Below are 8,487 nucleotides of genomic sequence, written 5' to 3'. Positions count from 1 at the left end.
TAAATAGAGCTATGTCAACAACTTGAAATAGTTCTGGCCTTTCCTCCTCAAGCCAAGTAGTCAATGTGTGGGAAAGATGCCCTCAAAACGGCTCTCCATTAGTGCCACGGCATAGTAAAAAGGCATCTCCCACAAGGATGACATTGGAAACACTTAACGATTGACAAGCCCATTGAAGCCACAACAGGCATTTATAAAAGGTGTTTGGAAATGTACTTCACAAGGAGTCACCTCATGTCTCATTCAGTCTGCCCGGCCACATCCCCAAAGGCGGCTTACAAAACTGGTCATTACCTTGTTTGGGTAATTACCTTATATAGAATAAGGTCATTACTTTATATAGGATATTAAAAACCAACAGCCCTGCCATTTTCCTTTGTAAAAGATTGAACCCCCAACTAGGTTTCTTGAACTTGTGCCTCGAAAGGGAATTTTTGAATGAAGTGCCAAATAGTTCTTGTAAAATTAGATGGCATTTTCCCCAGTTTGCCTCCTTCTTCTTTTCCTGTGATCTTTAAAACCTCTAATAATGTTGATTCTGGGACGTTAGTAGAGGGTGGAGAGTCATAATTGTTTGGAGTTTAGAACGTATCTCAGACAGGAAGCAGAAAAGGGTGCAGGTCCCGGGGTGGCAAGGGGGGACAGATTAGATCCCTGAGACAGAGATCTCCTCCCGGCTTTTCTGCGCAGAGTGTGATTTTGTTCAGGGAACTAAAAACGATATCTATGTTTGCTGCTCAAGTTCACAACCAACTGGGTCATGGGTCATAGGCTCAGCCAATAGGCAGAGGGAAAGCAAGCTTCGACCTTAGCATGGAGAAAGTCTGCTCTCAGACATCCTTGCAGACCCTCCTTACCACTGTGTGATCCGGGGCAAGCTACTCAGTAAGGGAACCTTCCTCCTCCAGGCTGTGGTGAGGATAAAATAAGAACATATCTCTGACATGCTTTGCACGATTGTGGGCACACGGTACATCCTGAATTCATGTTCACTTTCGTAATCACTTTCTCACAAATGGAACGAGCTAGAACACCGCGCAGCCAGGTCCAAATAATGGTAAAATCCTGTACACGCCCCTCCAAAAAAAGGTAACATGGATTTTGAAAACATTGCAATTTTAATTTAGGAGCACAGAGATAATCCTACCCCTCGCCAAGGCAAAAACAAACAAATAAATAAATAAATAAGACTTGAATCCATAATTGTTTTACGACGCTAATTTCACTTTTATAGACATGTTGTGAGTTCTCCTTTTCAGAGTCTGGTATTGATTGTTCTTGTGTTGTTAACTCATAACCAGACCATATTTGAACGCATAAACTTTAAGAGAGATAATAAAGAAAGTGACACACTCTTGCATGAGCTTTGTTTCTCCTGGTTGAGTGGAAGACTTAAACACTTAAGAGATCTGTGAAGTTATGTGACCCGCCGTTAAACCGGGATTGTGGTGATCTGGAGGTCACTGAGCTTCTGTTAAACAGCAATGCCCGGTCAGGTCACATCTGGACCATCTTAAGTTCTAGGGCCATTTTTAAGAGCACTATTACCGAACCGGAGCCCATCCAGTTAAATGGAACCAGTATAACAAGTGAACACATAACCATATTATGATTCTGATTCTAATTCCATTGTGGGGTGGGGTGGGTTCCCTACAACATCAGGAAGTCTCCAACACCTGCTGTGTGTCCCACGATTCAACTCAAGTCTGACACCATCTACCCGGAGAGAGTGTCAGATACCACAGATTAGGGACTTAGTCCCATGGACTGAGCCCCTATCAGATGCCAACTGTAAGTCCTAGTTGTTACCTGTGCATCTGACCAATGGCTTCTAAATCAGAGGTTCCAAAGACCACCTGTTTGGGTTTGATTTATTTGCTAGAGTGGCCCTCAAGCCTCAGAGAAACATTGTACGCACTAGATCACCAATTTATTAGAAAAGGATATAACACAGAAACAGCCAGATGGGAGAGAGGCTCTGGGCAAAGGGAAGCTTTGGAAAGAGAACAGTACTTCCATGGTCTCTGAACGTGCCCCTTCTTCCTGAATCCCCACATGTCACCAACCTGGAAATTATCCAAACCCTGTCCTTTTGGGGTCTTTATAGAGGCTGCATTACATAGGCACGGTTGATTAAATAAACCATCAGCCTTTGGCTATTAATTTGATCTCCAGCCTCCCTCCTCTCCCTGGAAGTCATGGGGTGGGACTGAAATTTCCAACCCTCAATCACCTGGTTGTTTCTCTCGGAAGCTAGCCCCCAACCTCCTGTGCCCTCCCAAAGTCACCTCATCAACAAAACAAGACACCTTTACGACTCTCATCGCTTAGGAAATTCCGAGGATTTTAGGAATTCTGTGCCAGAAATAGAGATGCAGATTGAATATATATTTTTTGGTTCTAAATCACAATATCACATATGGTTCATGAAGAAGAGTGGAGGGGTCTGGGGAGCTCAACATGGAGGAAAAGAAGGCACAGGGGGTCTTGAATTCACTAAAGGATTGTCATATGCCAGGTGGATTTTCTGCTTGTGGGAGGACCCCCCAACAGAGGACATGCATGGAAACTGAAAAACAGATGGCGTGGTGTAAGTGCCCGACAGTTCCGAAGTTAAGAGACCAGAGGTTGAATCCAGTTTCCTTCATTTCTAAGTAAGATTCCCTGAATTCACATTCTCTCCTGAGACCAGACGGGTGACTTAAATGTGTTAAAGTGATCCACTAAAAAGATAAGGAGAGTGGTGGCAAGAAGAATAGAGTCCTTCCAACACAGGTTTTTTCAACCTGCATTAGCCAAAAAATAGTAACAGTAAAATAAAAACAATTTTTTTAATTAAAAAAAAAATCCTGGAACCAGTTTGATTGTATCTGTCTCTAGTTGTCATCCCTTAAGTAATCTTGGGCACGTTAGTTAATTTTGTTGATTTTTCTGGAATTGTTTTTCTGTAAAATGGGGCTATTAATAAGATCTGCCTTACCAAGATTGTGTGGGACTCAGGAGAAATAAGATATATAGAAATACTTGGTAAGAGTAAAGAGCCACATAATTGTTGGATATTATTTTTAGAAGTTTTCTAATTATTAGAACTGTCTGCAGAGTAGCTTGGGAGAGCTCCCTGTGTCACGAGGGCTGGGTGGGGGGGCACGGGTAGGGTCTTGGTGCTGATTTACTCTGTTGTAAAGAAGATTCAGATATTGAATAGAGTAAATCCTAGAAACACAGAGATTCTGAGATGGTGAGATTTTCATGTAGGAGGCTTAATGCAAGTGCTAGAGAACAGTCCTTCTTTAAAAAAAAAATATTAACGAACCACAAAAGAGATTATGTAAGAGGCGAGGGGCTGCTCCATTAGGATTTTATAACAGGGGAGAGAGAGCAGGCTCAGCTCCTCAGTCAACAGGGCAAAGTGGGAATTTATAGCCAAGGAGCAGAATGGGGGAAATTTCTCAGAGGAAGCATGAGGGGCATGATGGGTAAAGGGCATTCCAGCTAAGCCAACCTAACAAGGTTCTTACTGAAGGCAGTTCAGGGTGACCAGACATCACCAAGGGTAAGTGGGGAGTAAGGAGCCTGTTCAGATATCCAGGTAGACCAGATGATCAGATATCAGGGATGGGGAATTCTGGCCAACTGAACTTTCCAAGATCCTTGCCAAAACCAGGCAATTGTAGAAACAAACACGGCAGCCCAGAAGTCAAGGTCTGGTAGGGAAGAGGAATTCAGAAAGCCTGCCTAGAGCTTTTGTCAGTCCTTGGGAAGGAAAGAAGGATTGGTCACACTGCAGTTACAACAGGGGCCTTGGCCTCGGGGAGTCTGGAGCAGGCAGGTTCCTGCAGAGTTTTCCCAATGGAGCAAGGAGGCCAGTCACTAGGTGAGGCCGCTCCCCTCAGCGAAGGGCCCCCAAGTTGGCTATGAGCCATCAGTAGCCAATAGTCCCAGCAGCTAGGAAATGAGAATCTGGATCCTGAATGAAGAGTCAGGGCAGCACAGCCCAACATCATTACTGTGTTACAGCATTATTACTGTAATATTTAATACTTGCATATCAATATCAATTGACATGCAATATTTAACAATATAGCAAATTAACATTTATTAACTGCCCTCTTTGTACCAAGATCTATGCTACCCCCTCTCTTACATTTTTTCATCTTTGCACTGACCCTAGAAGGTGGTTATACTGGATGGACCTCTAGTTAGTACCGAATTACAGCATCAGAGAGGCTCAAACAGTCACACAAGCAAGCGTGCACACTGGTCAGTAACGTGCAGAATCTGACACAGCAACTTCAGACCCCAGAGTCTGGGCTTGTCATCTATCAGAAACGGTCATATCACTCCAGGGCCTAGCAAGTTCCTGTTAAGTTTTACACAAAAGATAACCAATGGCCCTACCCCCCTGGGTGGGACTCATGCTCCCTGTTTCCCGGATGAGAAGACTTATGCTCAGAAGTCTCGGGTCCTCATCAAACAGGCTCCAGGTTGGATTCCAACCTAGGTTCGTCTGGCTCCAGGCCACCACGGGCTGTCCCATGAGACACGTTGGCTCTTCTACAAGATTTGTTGTCTCAAAAAGATCACATTTCATACCCAGAAAGCTACATATGGTGCAAGTCTGATGTTGCTCTCATGGCCCCAAGAGGGTTGAGGGAGTAGCAGAAAAGATCACGAAGGTGGCCTGAAGTATGGTGGCCAAGCACTGCTGGAGGTCTGGCGGAGAGGTTTGGAGGAACTCATGAGCACAGAAGGGGAGACTCTCTTCCCCAGCTGTCCCCAGAAACTGAAGCCAGAGGCTGAAAAAGTCTACAATTCGTCTTCTGTGTATCACCATCACCACCTCTGAGCAACCGTCGGAGAGAAAGAGAGAAGAGTCTAAACCTCTCCCCTCCATCATCACAACAGAATTACATTCTCCCTGGGATTAAGAAAAGTGCCGGCCTCCCAAGACCCCGTCTCTAAGTGTGAGGGAAACAACCACCAGGTCCATCCCTTACTGTGTGATCACGGCTCTCCTTGGGGATGTCAAGGTCACCTGCACCTTCCATCACATAACCTACAATGTAAGCCACTGAGGCTGTCAGAGGAAGGCAGAGAATCGAGAGATAACAGCCCCAGAAGGGTTTCTGTAACTCCTCTGGCCAACGGGCGTGCAAAATTGTGCTGTGGGCACCCCATTTCCTCCCTCGTTTCCTGCTGACCTCACATGGACCTTTTCTGGACTTAGTGGGGGGCGGTGGGGGAAGCTTCTGTCTTAGAGTGGGGAGCCACGGTTTCGATGCTAGCTCAGACGTGGAACCTTGATGTATTCCTCAACCTCTCTGGGCTGAGATGTTCACGTCCGTCAATGAGAGTAACAAGAGCACACTTGTGAAAGTGCCCGGGAACGTGGGATCCCTTCTAGTACACACTCAAAAACAAGACAAAACCAGAAGACAGCATGAGCCCTCTCCTCCCTCTCTCCTTCGGTCTCTCTGTCTCACTCAGATAATAACAATCTAGGCTCCATCATCCCAGAAAAGAACAGGAGAGGTTTCAACACAAACCAAGCCATGGGATGGAGAAAAGAGCATGTAGTTAACATGCTAGCCAGCTGTATTCTTGTACAGTGCAACCTTTTCCAACCTTAGTTAAATGTCCAGGGAATTTTTCATTTTATTTCATGAAATCAAACATGAGGCATTTTTAATGGGGTAGGCCCTGGGACAAGAAGGCAAACAAAGACATCCCCTCAAAGGGCTCACCCAAGAACCGTTCAGTACTCATGCCTCTGTCTGTTTCAATCACTTGATGGAACCCAGGGAGTGTCAAAACCTTCATGTCCTTCCCCAGGATTTTTTATATGATCACCTTTCTCACTCTTTATTGAAAGCAAGCCAGTTAAAAAATTTTAGAGTATTTTTGGGCTCTCCTGTCCATATGGTACTTGCATTTCCAGAAGAGCCATGCTGTCATGGCTGCCTAGCGAATGGAGCAGACGCAGTTGTGAATGACTTGGTTGAAAACGTCTCTCTAGGGACTGGATTCGGTCCCTTAGCAGGCACGTGGGCACCTTACTTGGTGCCCCCATTTGTGGGAAAGAACAGAGATGTGTGTTATATCCTAGAAGGACCTTTTCACATTTGGTCTGACTGAAGCAGACGTCAGTGGTTACTCCAACCATCGATCCTACTGAGAATTTGAGGAAATTGTGTTCCCATGGCCCCCAAATGAGGGAAAACCAATTAAAGCACAAATCATTATTACATTCTGAATATGGGCCAAGTTGGGTCTCCTGAAACCGATTAACCTATTAACTACATGTACTAGAAATTTACCGTCACATGGTCTCTCAGGAAAGTCGGTCTGTGCTGGAAGCTGGGGGACAAGGGAAGTCAACAAGGCCCTAGCAAGAGTCCTGTAGGCGGAAAAGGTTTGCAAGCTCTGGGAGAGAGAGGCAAATGGAGACAAGACACACTGCTGGATCTTCATATAAGACCCACGCTATTTAAAACAAACAAACAAACATGGAAGAGGAAGGCAAATGGTGGGGGGTGCGGGGAGGAAAAGAAAGGATAAAGTGGGAGAGAAATGGGAGAGGTACATACTGAGTTCCTACTAGACGTCAGCCCCAATGCTTTCTACTTGTGCTCTGCTCTGTACTGTCAGGCCCTTTTACAGAAAACTGACTCCATGGAATTTAAGTTGTTTCCCAAGTTCATGTAAAGCAGAAAGTAGCTGGTCTCGAGTCATCTCCTAAATTTTCAGTTTGACCATTCAGAGACAGAGCCTCCTAACGTTCATTTTTATAGAACGTATCATGTCTTGCATTTGCCTATAAGATGGGGCTGATCCTAAGACATCTCAACTGCCTTATCCCACATCCTGTGCCAATTGGGTATTTTTGGTTGGTTTGTGGGGTTTTATTTAGAGAGAGAAAGGGAGAGAGCATGAGCAGGGGTGGGGGAGGGCACAGGGAGAAGGAAAGAGAGAATCCTCCAATAGACTCCTTGCTAAGCCCAGAGCCCATCATGGTGCTCCATCCCAGGACCCTGAGATCATGACCTGAGCCAAAATCAAGAGTCGGATGCTCAACTGACTGAGTCATCCAGGCATCCTCCATGCCAACTGGTTCTTTAGAACCAGTAGAAGATCTGGAAGAATCTTCTTTGGGACTCGTCAATATGAAAGAGAATGAGACTGTCAGATTGGCCCCTGGAGGAACCTGAGCTTCTGGCCCAGATGTTGGTCCTTGAGATGCAATCAGGAGCAGCCCAGTGGTCTATTGCTAGAAGGGACCATGCTCTTGTGAACTTGCAACCCAGTGGAGGTGAGTGACAATTTGACCATAGTGAGTACTGAGTGCTATAAAACATGCAAGAGGGGAGCTGGGTGGGAGAATAGTGTAAACCTCTAGAGACTGATCAAGGATACCTGGGGAAAAAGATCTGGGCAGAGGAAACAGCACACCTAGAGGGGGAATGTGCTTGGCACAAAGAAAATCAAGAAAGCCAACGTGTCCAGACATCATGAATAAAGGGGAGATATTTGGGGCCCTGCCTACCTCTTCAAACTGGCTATGTGAGCAGCAGACTTATTCCTCTGGGCAGTTTGCTGAATTGTTTCTCAGCCTGTCATGTTTCCCAGTTCAGCATGGCCATGGCCTGAGCTGTAGACAGTGTGCTGTGCGCGTCTGCCTTCCATCTGCCTGGTCCCCATCACCACCTAACACCTTTCAGGTTCTTTCCCTTCTGCCAGCTAGAGGAAGTCAAGCCCAGGGACCTTGGAAGACAGGTGTTAAAGACGATGGAGCCACAAGACAGAGGGAGCGTGTCTGACGGAGGCCCACCACTCTGAGTGATGAAGACATTATAGGTCTTCAGTTAGGTGAACAGACAGAGTTGACCTACACACTTCCTTCAAATTCTGCAGTGCTTAGTGAAGCTACATTAACACAGCCTTACATATGTCACCAAATTCACTTGAAAGAAGTGTTGGTCATGCAACTTTCCATGTGCTAGGCAAGGCAAGAGACACCGAAGATGCAGAAATGTGCATATCAAAATTCCTGTCCTTGGATGTCTCAGGGTAAAAGTCACAAAATATGAAGACAAGGAATTACACTACAGAGTGTGTGTGTGTGTGTGTGTGTGTGTGTGTGTGTGTGATAATCTCTATAATTGGGAAATAGAAAAAATAGTATGATGAGAGCACAAACAATAACTACAAAAATGTAGTTATGGACTCTGCCTGGGAGCTCAAGGAAGTCTTCACAGAGGAGGTGACATTTGATTCGGGTTTTGAAGTATGAGTAAGAGTTTTTTAGGTGGGGAAGGAAAGGCGGGGCAATTCAGTGGGAGGAAATAGCACATACAATAAATCAGAAACCTATATTCTTTAAACATCAGGGAATCCATGCAGAACTGTGTCATATATATAGTTCGTGTTTAATCTGCATAATCATCTGTTAAGCCTCTAGATAACAGGAGATGCCTTTAATCTCCTTTG

Source organism: Mustela nivalis (assembly GCF_964662115.1).
Source record: "Mustela nivalis genome assembly, chromosome: 6".
Taxonomy (NCBI): Eukaryota; Metazoa; Chordata; class Mammalia; order Carnivora; family Mustelidae; genus Mustela; species Mustela nivalis.
This window is presented reverse-complemented; position numbering follows the sequence as displayed.